This window comes from Staurois parvus, unplaced genomic scaffold (genome assembly GCF_062004578.1).
Source record: "Staurois parvus isolate SC_StPar_1 unplaced genomic scaffold, SC_StPar_1.0 ptg000023l, whole genome shotgun sequence".
In the NCBI taxonomy this organism is placed as follows: Eukaryota; Metazoa; Chordata; class Amphibia; order Anura; family Ranidae; genus Staurois; species Staurois parvus.
The window spans coordinates 3,910,929-3,927,169 of NW_028317819.1; the positions used below are offsets into that span (position 1 = coordinate 3,910,929).

Consider the following 16,241-nt stretch of genomic DNA (forward strand, 5'->3'; position numbering starts at 1 on the left):
GTGCATAAAGAAGCCAAGGAAAGATGGAAAAATCCCCAAAAGGCATCAAATTACAGATTAGACATTCTTATAATATGTCAACAAAAGTTAGATTTTATTTCCATCATTTACACTTTCAAAATAACAGAAAACAAAAAAATGGCGTCTGCAAAAGTTTGGGCACCCTGCAGAACTTATAGCATGCACTGCCCCCTTTGCTAAGCTGAGACCTGCTGGTGTCATGGATTGTTCTCAATCATCGTCTGGGAAGACCAGGTGATGTCAATCTCAAAGGTTTTAAATGCCCAGACTCATCTGACCTTGCCCCAACAATCAGCACCATGGGTTCTTCTAAGCAGTTGTCTAGAAAACTGAAACTGAAAATAGTTGACGCTCACAAAGCTGGAGAAGGCTATAAGAAGATAGCAAAGCGTTTTCAGATGTCAATATCCTCTGTTCGGAATGTAATTAAGAAATGGCAGTCATCAGGAACAGTGGAAGTTAAAGCAAGATCTGGAAGACCAAGAAAAATATCAGACAGAACAGCTCGCAAGATTGTGAGAAAAACAATTCAAAACCCACGTTTGACTGCACAATCCCTCCAGAAAGATCTGGCAGACACTGGAGTTGTGGTACACTATTCCACTATAAAGAGATACTTGTACAAATATGATCTTCATGGAAGAGTCATCAGAAGAAAACCTCTTCTACGTCCTCACTGTGGTCATCGTTCATCATCGTTTGAACTTTGCAAATGAACATATAGACAAGCCTGATGCATTTTGGAAACAAGTTCTGTGGACCGATAAGGTTAAAATTGAACTTTTTGGCCAGAATGAGCAAAGGTACGTTTGGAGAAGAAGGGGCACAGAATTTAATGAAAAGAACCTCTGTCCAACTGTTAAGCATGGGGTTGGATCAATCATGCTTTGGGGTTGTGTTGCAGCCAGTGGCACAGGGAACATCTCACGAGTAGAAGGAAAAATGGATTCAATAAAATTTCAGCAAATTTTGGATGGTAACTTGATGCCATCTGTAAAAAAGTTGAAGTTAAAGAGAGGATGGCTTCTACAAATGGATAATGATCCTAAACACACCTCGAAATCCACGGGGGGATTACATCAAGAGGCGTAAACTGAAGGTTTTGCCATGGCCTTCACAATCTCCTGACCTCAACATAATTGAAAATCTATGGATAGACCTTAAAAGAGCAGTGCGTGACAGACAGCCCAGAGATCTCAAAGAACTGGAAGACTTTTGTAAGGAAGAATGGGCAAAGATACCTCAAACAAGAATTGAAAGACTCTTGGCTGGCTACAAAAAGCGTTTACAAGCTGTGATACTTGCCAAAGGGGGCAGTACAAGATATTAACTCTGCAGGGTGCCCAAACTTTTGCAGACGCCATTTTTTTGTTTTCTGTTATTTTGAAAGTGTAAATGATGGAAATAAAATCTAACTTCTGTTGACATATAAGAATGTCTAATCTGTAATTTGATGCCTTTTGGAGATTTTTCCATCTTTCCTTGGCTTCTTTATGCACATTAATACAAATTTTTAGCTGGGGTGCCCAAACTTTCGATCCCCACTGTATATAAAAGTGTGTGTGTGTATTTAACAAGTGAAAAGTAAGAAAATTAGATCAAGATTGAAACAGTACATCATCTTTAAAGCTGAATTGCAGACAAACCAAAAAAATCTCTTGCAGTGGTGCTTCATCTGCACTGGGAGGGTTAAAATGGAACCAAAATGAACATCTGACAAATTGCAAGCAGGCAAGTAATTTATTGCAGAATAGACATGATGTGTCTATTCTGCAATAAAACAAACTTAAAGTGGTTCTAAAGTCTCAAGGTTTTTTATCTTCCTGCATTGTATGCATAAAGGTAAAAAAATTTTGAGTGTAGCAGCCCCCCTAACAATTACCTGAGCCCCAACCCGATCCAGGGATGTGCAAAATAGCCTTGGTTCTCCGGGAACTCTCACTGCTGATTGGCTTGGCCACTGGCTCCTACTGCTGTCAATCACAGCCAGTGAGCCAAATCAGGAGAGGGAGGGGGCGGGGCCAAGCCATGGCTCTGTATGTAAATGGACATGCAGAGCCACGGCTCAGGAGTAGACCTACTCAGGTGCCCCATAGCAAGCTGCTTGCTATTGGGGGAACCTGAAAAGAGGGAGGGTCCAGGAGCACTGGAGGGGACCCAAGAAGAGGAGGATCCGGGCTGCTCTGTGCAAAACCACTGCATAGAGCAGGTAAGTACTGTATAACATGTTTGTTATTTAAAAAGAAAAAAAAAAAAAAAAAAAAAAACTTTAGTATCACTTTAACCGCTTCTCGTCCGCAATGTACTGCGGACGGGCGGTAGCTGCAGGCAAAGCGTCATAATGGTACGTCGGTTTGCTTTGGTTTAGAGTACACATGTGTGCACCCCCCAGCTGACCCCCGCTGTCATTCCTTGTAGGAGGTGTATGTCAGCAGGTCTCAGACAGTGATTTTGGCCAGGACTCTGACGATCTCCTACAGTGAATGGAGTTGCAGAGCTGTGCCTGTATTTTTAAATACAGGCACATGACCCACACACCTTAAATAGAGACATTTAGTCCCTCGATTGCCAAATTTAACCCTTTGATTGCCCCCTGCCAGTGTCATTAGTACAGTGTCAGTGTACAGTATTTTTAACTGAGCACTGTAATAGTGCCACTAGCGACGTCAGATAGCGTCAGGGTCAGCTAGCGTTCCTCCCAGCTAGGATCAGCTAGCGCTAGATTGCCCACACACTATCGCACTCACGCTATAGGTCGCTGATCACCGTCATTACTAGCATAGTGCTTGTACAGATCAATATATTGATCATGAACAAAACTATACCGGTGCCCCTTGGTATTAGTGTCCCCAAAAACACAGTGTTAGCATGATCATCCCCGTTCGCTGCCTGCACTAGCGTTTAGCCCCAATGCCCCCCACCCCTAATAAGAAGTGGTGTCAGTATAATTTCTGATCACTATCACCTGTAATAAATTGCAAACAAAACTGCAGTGTTCGCAGAATCAGGCCTGATCTCTACCAGCACTAGCAGGTGAATTTTATTGGTAGCAGTTCAAGCAGTCCCTGACAGCCAGGTGCTCTTTTTCCTGTGAGTCGCACTAGGTACCTGTAAATTTAGAGTCCAAAATGTCCAACGAAAGGTACACTAGTCAAGAGGCCTACAGGATTCTGAGCATGTCAGATGAGAGCGAAGGGGAAGCCTCTCTGACAGAATCTGCCTCAGAACCTGTAGACAGCAGCGGCACCCTGACAGGTAGCTCGGACGATGGAAAAGAGGTCGCTGTGAAGATCAGGCGTACCCGACCCCATGAAGCTGAAGTGCTAGGATCGCATGACTTGTCTCATATGCAGCAGAGTGCCAGTATCGGTGCCGCACTACCTTTTGGTGAACTGGTGAGCACCAGCGGCCTAGCAGATCCTGTTTTTTTTTTTTTTTTTATACCAGCACTGCAGTATCACTTGGTGAGTCTCATAAGTGCAGTACAAGCTGGTACGGTGACGAGCACAAATAGTGTCCGGCAGCCACCAAGCATTCGCACACAGGCCTGTAGAGTCCTTCCAGACGTGCTTGCAAATCCTGATTGGCAGCCCACAGATTCTGCAGCATCCATATTTCCCCCATTCACTGCCCAAATTCAGGTGGAAACAGCAAATTTAACTCCCCTTGATTTTATGGAGCTGTTTTTCGCAGAAGATTTGTACAATTTGATGGTGGGCCAAAGCAATTTATATGCTCAACAATATATCACCACAAACCCAAATTCACACCTTGCCAGACTATTTGCATGGAAACCTATTAAAGTTTCCAAATTTAAAACTTTTTTGAGCCTAACCCTCAATATTGGCAGTACAAAAAAGAATGAGTTGCGGTTGTATTGGTCCACAGACCTGATTCATCATATGCCCATGTTCTCTGTTGCCATGGCCAGGCATAGATATGAGACGATAATGCGCTTCATGTATTTCAGTGATAACACACACAGTCGTCCTCAGGGTGACCCTGAATGTGACAGGTTCTATAAAATTCGACCAGTCAAACCACCTCACTGAGAAATTTGCAGATGAGTATACGCACCAGCAAAACATCTGCGTGGATGAGTCCCTCATTCACTTTACTGGCCACCTTGCATTCAAACAGTACATCCCCAGCAAGCGTGCCAGATATGGGGTCAAATTGTATAAGCGCTGTGAGAGGGCCACAGGCTATATGTACAAATTTAGGGTTTATGAGGGAAGAGACCGTGAGTCCCCCCGATTTCTCAGACTACATGGGCAGCAATGGCAAGATAGTTTGGGATTTGGTGTCGTCTTTGTTCCGTATGGGGTACCACTTATATGTGGACATACTCTATACAGCCGTGCCACTATTTAGACATTTGTACAATTTTGGAATTGGCTTATGGGCGCCGTGTGACCTAATCGCCAGGGCTACCCTCAACAGCTTGTAAATTCCCGACTTAGAAAAGGGGAAGAAAGCCTGCTTGAGGAATGGTGAATTGCTCGCAGTGAAGTGGAAGGACAAAAGGGATGTTTTCATTCTGTCTTCCATTCACACAGACACAACAGTCCAAATTAAAACAGTATCTGGAGTTGTTGAGAAACCCGTGTCCATGGCTATAACCTTAACATGGGAAGGGTGGACTTCAATGACCAAATGATGAATCCATACCTAGTTTCCCGGAAAGCTCGGCACTGGTACAAAAAGGTGTCTATTTATTTATTTCAATTGGCTATATATAACACGTTTGTAATTCACAAAGAAACTGGACGAAGTAGATCCTTCCTAAAATTTCAGGAAGAGATCATCACGGCCCTTTTGTATCCAGAAGGTACTATTTCCCAATCCTCAGATCCAGATGTAGTTAGCCGACTTCATGAGAGGCATTTTCCGGATGTCCTCTCTGGTACCCCAACCCAAAGGTCACCCCAATGAAGATGTCGTGTCTGTAGCAGACACGGAATAAGACGTGACACCTGCTATTTTTGTCCCTCCTGTCCTGACCAAACTGGTCTCTGCCTCAAGGACTGCTTCTGTCACTACCATACACTAGTGAAGCATTAGTATAGGGTACAGCACGGCAAAGTTCAGGCACATATTCACCATTCTCACAAAGGGTCTCAAAAAATGTTAGATAGGAAACTGTCCATCACATTTTGAGAGGCCCGAAACGCAGAGGTTGTTACAAAAAAAAAGTTAAAAAAAAAAGTTAAAAAAAAATAAAGTTAAAAAAAATTCAAAAATAAGTTGTTTTTTTAATCAAGTTTTATTAAGTTGAGTTCTATTGTTACTATGTTTTATTGTTAACCGTTTGCTTTACAGGAACACCATTTACTTGGTGGTTTATAGCGTTAATGTTCTATTGTTACTTTGTTTTATTATTAACCATTGTTTGCTTTGTAGGAACATCATTCAGCTACAGCTCCGATCTGTTCATTCTGACAGCAAGAGGGTCCTGCTCTGAGAATATACATAAGTAGGTGTGTGTAGCGCTGTTGGATAAGACTTTTCATCCGCAGTTAAAAAAAGAGCATATATGTCGAAGCATGGAGGCCTGGGGTGGCTGGCCCCTATGCTTCAGTATATATTTAAAAACACATTTTTTGGCAGAGATTTCTTCATCCACGTTGACCAATGTGAATAGAGGAACAGGACCCCTGCTGCTGTCAGAATAAATAAGTCGGTGTGCCCACCATTAGAAGTGGGTGAATGCAGGGTGGTATATTCTATTGGTGGGCATACCACACACTTTTTCTGGCAAAGATTTATTCTCTTGTTTTCATTCAGCCAACAGGCTGCATGAAAAAAACATTCTCAAAAAAGGATATATGACAATGCCCATTGTAGTTATAGGGGATATTTGCATTCCCTGTGATAGCATTAAAAGTGATTAAAAAAAATAATCATGAAAAGGGACAGTGTAAAAATAATTTAAAAAATAAAAATAACTAAGAAAATAAAAAATAAATAAATAAATAAAAAAAGCACCCTCGAGCCCCCCCTTTGCCAGTATGTAAACAGCGGTTGCACCATGCATGTGAGGTATCGCCGCGAACATCAAATCAAGGGCAGTAATTCTAGCACTAGACCTTCTCTGTAAATCTAAAATGGAAGCTTGTAAAGGCTTTTAAAGCATTGCCAATGAATATTAAAAATGTATGCAGTTTGTCGCCCCTGTCATGTCATGTTTGGTATCTATTTACTCGGCAATCCATCATATTTTATATTTTACCAAATAATTGGCCAATATATTGTGTTTTTGTGCATTAAAAGTAAAAAAAAAGTGTATTTTATGTATGTGACAAAAAATTGCAGCACCCACCATTTTATTCACTAGGGTGTCTACTTTAAAAAGACCTCTTTTTGGAAAGTAGACACCCCAAGGAATTTGATAAGACGTATGATGAGTATTTTTCAGATATCGTTTGTTGCCACAAGTTTTTGGAAAATGAAGAAAGAAAACAAAAACATGTTTTTTCTTTTCTTTTTTTATATTTCAAAACCTTTTGAGAAAAAAAATAGATCTGCAAAATACTCACCATGCCTCTTTTTAAATTCCTTGGGGTGTCTACTTTCCAAAAAGGGGTCATTTGGGGGGGTTGGGGGGCATTGAGGGTTTGGTGCTATCCTAGCATTTTAGGGACTCCGAAACTGTGATAGGTAGAGGAAGTGTAATGAGGAAGTTACGCACCTTCAGGCTTTCAAAGTGGTCATTGGATTTTAGGCTCCTGTATGTGGCTAGACTCCCAAAAAGTCTCACACATGTGGTATACCCATATCCAGTAAAAGTAGCAGAATGTATTTTGGGGTGTAATTCCACATACAGTATACCCATGGCTTGTGTGAGCAACATATCATTTAAGTGACAACTTTGTGTAAAAGAAAAAAAATGCTTTTGTCATTTTTTGGGGGTTTTTGTACTGTCCTGGTATTTTAGCATCTCAAGAAAAGTCAGAAAGTAAAAGCTGTGTAAATTCCATTATCTTTACCAGTGGTCTCCAAACTGCAGCCCGGGGGCCGGATGTGGCCCTTTGCTTGCCTTTATCCAGCCCTCGGGGCACTTTTCCTCAGACTGATACAAGACGCTATTCCTTTCCTCCCACAAACAACGGGGCATAATTACTGCCACTGACGTCAACGAGGCAGTATTTCTCCCACTGACACCAACGATGGGGCACTATTCCTCCCACGGACGCCAACAATGGGGCACTATTCCTCCCACTGACACCAACGATGGGGCACTATTCCTCCCACTGACACCAACGATGGGGCACTGTTCCTCCCACTGACGCCAACGATGGGGCACTATTCCTCCCACGGACGCCAACAATGGGGCACTATTCCTCCCACTGACACCAACGATGGGGCACTATTCCTCCCACTGACACCAACGATGGGGCACTATTCCTCCCACTGACGCCAACGATGGGGCACTGTTCCTCCCACTGACGCCAACGATGGGGCACTATTCCTCCCACTGACGCCAACGATGGGGCACTATTCCTCCCACTGACGCCAACGATGGGGCACTATTCCTCCCACTGACGCCAACGATGGGGCACTATTCCTCCCACTGACGCCAACGATGGGGCACTATTCCTCCCACTGACGCCAACGATGGGGCACTATTCCTCCCACTGACGCCAACGATGGGGCACTATTCCTCCCACTGACGCCAACGATGGGGCACTATTCCTCCCACTGACGCCAACGATGGGGCACTATTCCTCCCACTGACGCCAACGATGGGGCACTATTCCTCCCACTGACGCCAACGATGGGGCACTATTCCTCCCACTGACGCCAACGATGGGGCACTATTCCTCCCACTGACGCCAACGATGGGGCACTATTCCTCCCACTGACGCCAACGATGGGGCACTATTCCTCCCACTGACGCCAACGATGGGGCACTATTCCTCCCACTGACGCCAACGATGGGGCACTATTCCTCCCACTGACGCCAACGATGGGGCACTATTCCTCCCACTGACGCCAACGATGGGGCACTATTCCTCCCACTGACGCCAACGATGGGGCACTATTCCTCCCACTGACGCCAACGATGGGGCACTATTCCTCCCACTGACGCCAACGATGGGGCACTATTCCTCCCACTGACGCCAACGATGGGGCACTATTCCTCCCACTGACGCCAACAATGGGGCACTATTCCTCCCACTGACGCCAACAATGGGGCACTATTCCTCCCACTGACGCCAACGATGGGGCACTATTCCTCCCACTGACGCCAACGATGGGGCACTATTCCTCCCACTGACGCCAACGATGGGGCACTATTCCTCCCACTGACGCCAACGATGGGGCACTATTCCTCCCACTGACACAAATGATGGTGAACTATTCCTGCCACCAACACCAAAGATGGGGCACTATTTCCCCCCAATGGCACCAACAATAGGACACTGTTCCTCAAACTGACACCAATGATGGGGCACTATTTTTCCCACTGACAAACAATTGAGCACTATTCCTCCCACTTACACCAATGAAGGAATTAATTCATCCCCCTAATACGAAAGATGCATTGTTTACTCTGATGCCAGGACAATTTCTACACCCAATGGTCAAAGTCTGGCCCCAAAAAAGTCTGATGGACAGTAATCTGGCCCTATGTTTAGAAAATGTGGAGACCCCTGATCTATACCATAGTTTGTAGATGCTATAACTTTTACACAAACCAATTAATATGCAGTTATTGGGATTTTTTTTTTTTTTACCAAAGACATGTAGAAAAATACATTTTGGCCTAAATGTATGACAAAATTTGAGATTTTTGGATATTTGTTACAACGGAAATGAGAAATTATCATTTTTTTTTCCAAAATTTTCAAATCTCTTTTTGTTTATAGCACAAAAAAAAACCCAGATGTGATCAAAATACCACCAAAAGAAAGCTCTATTTGTGTGGAAAAAAAGGACACAAATTTCATTTATGTACAGCACTGCATGACCGCACAATTGTAAGTTAAACTAGCGCAGTGCTGTATAGCAAAAAATGGCGTAAATTGCAGTACCTATACCATAGTTTGCAGATGCTATAATTTTCACACAAAGCAATCAATATACATTAGAATTTTTTCCCACAAAAACATGTAAAAGAATACATTTTGGCCTAAATGTATTACTAACTTTGCGTTTACTATATACTTTTCAGAACTGAATGTAAAAAATACCGTTTTTTTTTACAAACTTTTCAGTCTTTCTTTGATAATAGCGCAAAAAATAAAAACCGGTGATTAAATACCACTGAAAGCTCTATTTGTGTGAAAAAAGGACATAAATTTTGTTTGGGTACAGCATTGCATGACCGCGCAATTACCAGTTGAAAGAGTGCAGTGCCGAATAGCAAAAAGAGGCCTGGTCATCAAGGGGGGTAAATCCTCAGGAGGGCAAGTGGTTAAGCAGGTAAAATGGAGATACATGTACCTCTAGATGCCCAATGTTATATTCATATGTCATTTGAATATCTTTACCATAGTAACAAATATAAAGTACAGCCAAAAGCAAAACTTTTTCCCTGCATTTTGGAGAAAGAAAGCGAGGGGGAGAGATTTCCCTTCACGTCCTGTTCCATAGCAAAACAAGAAGTGAAAGAAGATCACTCCAAAGTAAAGGCTGTCACCAGAACTAGTGTCATCATTTCCCCGCTATTCCTGTTCTGGAGACAATCCAAAATGTGGGATTTTCTATCATTTTCAGTGATAATGATAAACATGACAAATATATAGGGTGAATCTCCCCAACAGGCAAATGTGTACAGACAGCAATAAAAACTGACAGTTGTAACAGCCAAACTCTAGCCAAACCTAAAAACAGAATTTTGCCTTTAGGTGTACTTTAAATATACGGTCAACATACTTGGAACACTTCTGTCTGCAGAATACATGTGTCTGGAGACGAGAAATCAAATCAACGCAGGCATAATGAAAAACACGATATTACCTAACAGTGAAGTAACGCAGCAGAAGAGCACACTTGTCGGTTGGGTAATACGATCTCTCTGAGGGCATCATACACCCAAGAAGAAGTCAGTCACATGACAAGCACTGACAATACCACATTGTGAAACCCAGAGTATGGAGTTATCTAACTGTACAAACCCAGAGTATGGAGTTATCTAACTGTACTAGAAGGAGATGCCACTTTATTCAACACTGGCTTACTTGGTCTGCTGTATCACCATGATAACTGATTCTTTAGCAGACTAAAGAAAATGAAAATAAAAGAGGAGCTGTTGTCTATAGTGATTTGTTTTCATAAAACGAAGGGCAATAGTGAGGGAAAAGGGAACGGGGGAGGGGGGGGGGGTAGTAGAAAAGAGAGAGAGGAGGGGAAGAGATAGGGGCGAAGTGGAAGGAAAGAAAAAAAAGAGTGGGGGGGGGGGGAGAGAGAGCGGGAGGGGAACCATACTTCTCTTGTGGGGCAAAGGAGTGCACTTACTTTTGTTCTCCTGTGACCCAGAGATGGCTGACAGCAGGCTACTGCTCATCAGCTGACATGGCACAGCCGCTCTAGGCTCTGAAAGGATACCGACAATCAGGATCAATCCAACTACCTGACAGCTGATTCCACCTCTCAGTGCAAGGGTGTGAACTGAAGCCAGCTGTACCTGCTCTATCTCCTGCTGCTGCTCTAATGAAGTCAAGTGGTTAAAGGAGAAGTTTAGGATTTATAAAACCGGTGACTGACGATCACTGATCTCCGCTCTGAGCAGACAGAGAACTGAGTAATCAGCAGTCATGTGATTGCTCAGTTCTCGGGCTTGGAACCAACGTGACACAGCTGTAGCATGACACCGAGACTGCAGCATAGATGTGAGTGTGTATTATTTTATAAATCCTAAACGTATATTCTGCCACATGTCTTTGGTACCAAAAAAAAAAAGGAAAAAAAAAAAAAACAAGTGTATTTTAACTGTACTAATGACACTGGTTGGGAAGGAGAAATCAAGAGGTTAACTGTGTGCCTAACAAGTGTAACATGTGCTGCTTTTACTCACAGATCTTTGACTCCAACAATTGAGCACTATCCCTCCCACTTACACCAATGAAGGAATGAATTCATCCCCCTAATACCAAAGATGCTTTTTCTTACTAAACTCAATAATTTCAAGGAAAAGGAGCAGCTAGATTGACGTCTGTGTACAGAGTTCTGTGTGTGAACTCTGTGCGGTGATTAGCTACAGTATATCAGCAGAAATAGAGCCAAAATCACTGGCTGAAATCTGTGCTGTAGCCAGTCACAGAACAGGTCAGCGGGGGGCTTGCACACGCGCACCTAAAAATCCAGAAACAGGCAGCGACGTACAGATATATCACCTAGCCTGTAGCTGCTGCCTGCAGTACATGTACTGTGGGTGGGTGGCAAGCCGTTAAAGAATAATTCCAGGCATCTGTATGCTTTAGATAGTTACATATGTATATACCATACCTTGCCAATGCCCCTGATAGCTGGAAATCACTTAAAGTGGAAATGCACTGGAACTGAGCACCACAAACCAAAAATGCTATTTAATTCATGTTTAATATTCAAAGCAAACTCACTCATCCTTCCTTGTTTCCATGCTTTATTTTGATGAGAAATCATTTTTAAAAGCACCCGACATTTCTGGCAGTGGCCATTTTGAGTAAGGGCACATGATTCATGTATCATTTACTTCCTGGAATCCATCTGCCCTTAACTCAGGCATAGGCTGAGCTGAGAACCCTCCTTCCCCTCCTGAAGACTGCTCGGATGTATAGCCATTTGCCTAGGCATGGAAACCAGGAAGTAACTGAAGAAATGTTAGAGAAAGAAAAATGTGGAAAAATCCCGACTGGAGTCTGGAGTGGCATCTGGCTCAGCCTCAGCCATGCGGTAGGCAGAGCAGAGAGCGGTGACTGACAGTCACTGCTCTCTGCTCATAGCGACTGTGAGAACTCATCAATCAGCAGACATGTGATCGCTGACTTCTCACACTAAGAGCCGCATGGGTTAGATGCCGCATCCACCTAGGTAAGTATAAATAGGGGGAAAAAAGCCCTACTTCTCTTTTAAAACAAGTAAATATGATATGCTTTCTTATCTATTTACTAATGCTAGCAGCAGAAAGATTAAAAAATAGTCCATGTTGATTGAGAGAGCGAAGCTCCGCTTTATACAGACACCACTACTCCAGTGATCTCCACTTGCGTCTGGGTTCCCTGCTGAGCAGCTGGTCTGATATACTATGAACACAGGATGCCGCGTGCGTGGCACAGGTGGCACCATTAATAAAATGCTTTGTCAACCATTCTGTGATTGGACAAGGCGGAGATGCAGGTGGATGACATCACGACCTCCACCTTCCCAATCAGAGAATGCTTTGCAGGAGATCAATGGAGTAGCGGTGTCTACTACAGTGATTTCCAGCTTCCAGGGCCATCGGCCAGGTATGGTATATACACGGCTATATTGGTCCAAGCTAGAATGAATGTACCTATGTGTAACATATTAACGCCAGGAATTATTCTTTAATACAATAATCTGTGATGTTTGCTATCATTTACTGCAGGGCTCAAAATTTCAAGTCCTGAGGTACTAGCCAGGTCTTAAGAGTTACTCGCCACCATTTTCCCCACCCAACCCCTACCCTACCCAACCCTAAACACGCCCTTGTAAATTACGTCATGAAATGACACTGTTAAATGTTTTATGCAGAATAAAGTTACAAAACTACATATATACCCCCCATCCCCCACCGTCATGTCCTCTACCCTTAGAATTTCTCCACCCCAAATATTATAGTTCCTTCACTCCAAACATTACAATATGCCCCACCAAAAAATAATACAGTATGCTCCACCCCAGAGTCACTCCACCCCAGATATTACAGTATGCTCCACAAGCACTAGAGTATGCCCCCCCCCCCCCCAGCACTATGGACAGCTTACTTACATTATAATTATGCGGTGTCCAAGCTTGGCTGGTGTGGCGTAGAGCTACAGAAAGTGTCCGTTTACTCCTTGAGCAGCATGTGTACACACAGGGGAAGACATGGGGGTGGGACTCGGGAGCACGGCTCATTGTGACAAGCAGGAGACCCGGGCTGTGACCTATGAATCTCTTCCTACAGGCACCGAGAGCAAGTGCTGATGGGGGTGTTATAGCACCCCAATAGCACCGCCCAGTGCAAGACCCACTGCTATCCACCTGTACACTGATCTTGCCTCACTAGACAGTGCTGGGTTCAGACAGGGAGAAGAAACCAAGCTCTGGTGTACTAGGGGAGAGTTTTCAGCTGCTTCCTTTCATCCTCTACCCCCTGCCTGCCTCGCTCCCACCTCCCTGTACATCAGCCACACTGAGAGAAGTTTGCTGTGATGTTAAGGTGGCGCCCGCCCCCCTCCCCCCACTCCGATGCTGGGAAACACTTGTGCCGACATTATTTCAACCCAATGCGAGCAGGCGAGTGGAAATTTTAAGGCTTCACTTACTGGATGACAGATCACAGATAGCAATGTAACCCCTTGTGCTAAACCTGTGGCTCCTTGGAACCTGTGTGGCCCTCTGTAGAGCCCAAAAGTTGGAATTAGAATGTCATGGTGATGAAGGGTTTGTAACAGCAGTGATCTCTAGCAGCTTCATGTAATGCCCCCCAGTCTCTTGTGACAGGATCCCAGTCTACAGCAACATTGTACTATGTGTGAAGTATCCTGTTGTGGTCTCTAGAATGTCTGCAGTCTTTCAGTCTTCTCCAGAGTTACATCCATTGATTAGCCATAACATTATGACCACCCACCTAATGTTGAGTAGGTCCCCCTTTTGCTGCCAAAACAGCCCTGACCCATTACAGCATGGACTCAGCTAGACCTCTGAAGGTATGCAGTGGTATCTGGCTCCAAGCTGTCAGCAGCATATCCTTTACATCCTGTAAGTTACAAGGTGAGGCCTCCATGGTTTTCCAGCATATCCCACAAATGCTCAGTTAGACTGAGATATGGAGAATTTGGAGGCCAAGTCAACACCCTTAAACTCACTGTTGTGGTCCTCAAACCATTCTTGGACCATTTCTGCAGTGTGGTAACATGCATCGTCCTGCTGAGAGGCCACTGCCATCAGGGAATAATACCCTTTCCATAAAGGGATGTACTTGGTCAGCAACAATCTTTAGGTAGGTGGTTTGTGTCAAGCAACATCCACATTACATTAAGACTGGTCACCGATATAAAGCCAATTTTCTGTATTTGAATATATTGATGCACCTCTGTGGTGTGAATTGCACACTGCAATTTTTGGAGCTGTACTGGCTACTGGTGCTGATGCATTGTACTGTATGTTTGTATTGTGGTTACGATTGCAACAGTTTAGTTTACCACTGTATAATTTTGTTACAGAAAAAAATGAAAAAAAAAAAAGGAATATCCATATGAAAGACAAGACCCAAGGTTTCCCAGCAGAGGATTCCCCAAAGCATCACACTACCTACACCAGCTGGCCTTCTTCCCATAATGTATCCTGGTGTCATCTATTCCCCAGGTAAGTGATGTACACGTTCCCAGCTATCCACATGATGTAAAAGAAAATGCTATTCCTCAGAACAGGCCACCTTCTTCCATTGCTCCATGGTCCAGTTCTGATGCTCACATGCCCATTGTATGCACTTTTGGCTGTGGACACGGGTCAACACCTACACAGCCCCATACACAACAAACTGTGATGCCCATTTTTTGTGTTTTCAACACTTTAATTTCAGGGACAACATGTTCCATCACTGCCAAATATATCCCACTTACTTTCAGATGCCATTGTAACCAGATAATCAATGTTATTAACTTTACCTGAAAGTGATCTTAAAGGGTTACTAAACCCAGGACGCTGCATTCACTATATCTGGTCTCCCACAGTACACTGCTAAATACCTTTTTGTCATCAGCAGTATATAGCAGTCTTGTGACTTCTAGCAGTGTTCAGCAGAGCACTAGTTAAAGCTTGTAGGAGGAGTTTTCCTTCTACCGATTGTCTTAGGAGGCTGCATAACCCCTGAACCTCTATCTGGACAGTGCTGATTGGCCCTGTGCTGATCACATGCACTCTCCCAGGAAAAGGAAAAAAAAACCTTTCTAGCAATACACACCAAACCCTGCATCTGCAGAGTGACTCCACATGATATCTCTTATCAGGAGATAAAGGGGGGAGGGGGGAGGCACTGGTAGAAGGGGAGGATCAAAGAAGTGTGGATCAAACATCCTTTTTTACACAATGCAGGGGATTAACCCCTTAGATTCCACAGTGAGTATAACAAGCATGCTTTACTGCAGATACAGACTGATTTCACTGTTGTGGGTTTAGTAACACTTTCATTTCATGGCTGACCTAGGTATAATATTACGTGTGGCCCTTTAGTGCTTCTGAGGGCCACATCTGAGGCCTCCTGTATCTCATAGGTTAACAATCACTGATGGAAACACTTGGTTACCTGTGAGCCCCAGACACAGAGTAGGCTGGAATCAGACAGGATGAGCCCCTAGACAACACACCTGTGATTATGTCATACTGAAGCCATAGGATTACAATGGCAGACAGACAGCAGTCAGTGGAGGTCAGTGACAGCCGACATAGATGTGATCAATACAAGACACGTTGTGTCTATACAATCACACAGCTGGTACTGACACAGGGTCACATCTTCTGGCCATGGCGTCCAGGGATCCCTCCTCACCATAGAGCACACATGTGTATTAGTCTTCTGTCCCCGGCTCCTCCATGTGTAGTCATGCCTATACCGCACAATACTCAGCCTCTCACTACTGAAGTTACACAGCATGCCGGATAGAACACGCCGTGCCAACCCGAGACCTCCTCCCTCCCACTACTCCGCTGAAAGTCAGACCAGTCCGGTGACCGGACACTTACCCTAGCAGCTCCCTCGGGCATCCGGTGGGTCACCTCGCGGTTTCCATGGCACGCATCGCCCCGCCCCCAGGTGACGTGCCCCGGAAGAAAGAATGTGGACAGACTCGTCCCTGAGCTGGGGGACCTCTGCCGGCCAAGCCTGGTACTGCACGCAGAGCTGTCTCCCAACATGAAGGTCAAGGTCTTGTACTGTGTTGTCTGTGTACAGTCAGATCTTCCTTCATCAGCAGGGAACTCCTTTTAGGGCTCGTTTAGAAATTTCAGCACCTTTTTGATGCATTTACATTACATAAACACTTGACAGACATGTCCCACTTTTTTTA

At 44.2% G+C, this 16,241-nt stretch overlaps 1 protein-coding gene across 2 annotated transcripts in view; it reads right to left on the bottom strand.

The window, feature by feature from the left end:
• SLC11A2 (solute carrier family 11 member 2) overlaps positions 1-16,004 on the bottom strand; it is a 142,463-nt gene extending 126,459 nt beyond the window's left edge. Inside the window, exon 1 of one of the 2 annotated variants that reach the window (XM_089692828.1) lies at positions 15,919-16,004. The gene's annotated coding sequence lies outside the window, so the exon portion shown is untranslated. Of the gene's footprint in view, positions 1-9,987; positions 10,107-15,918 lie in introns of those variants that run through there. The other variant, XM_089692835.1, reaches the window with a different exon arrangement.
• Between the last annotated feature and the right edge of the window lie 237 nt (positions 16,005-16,241).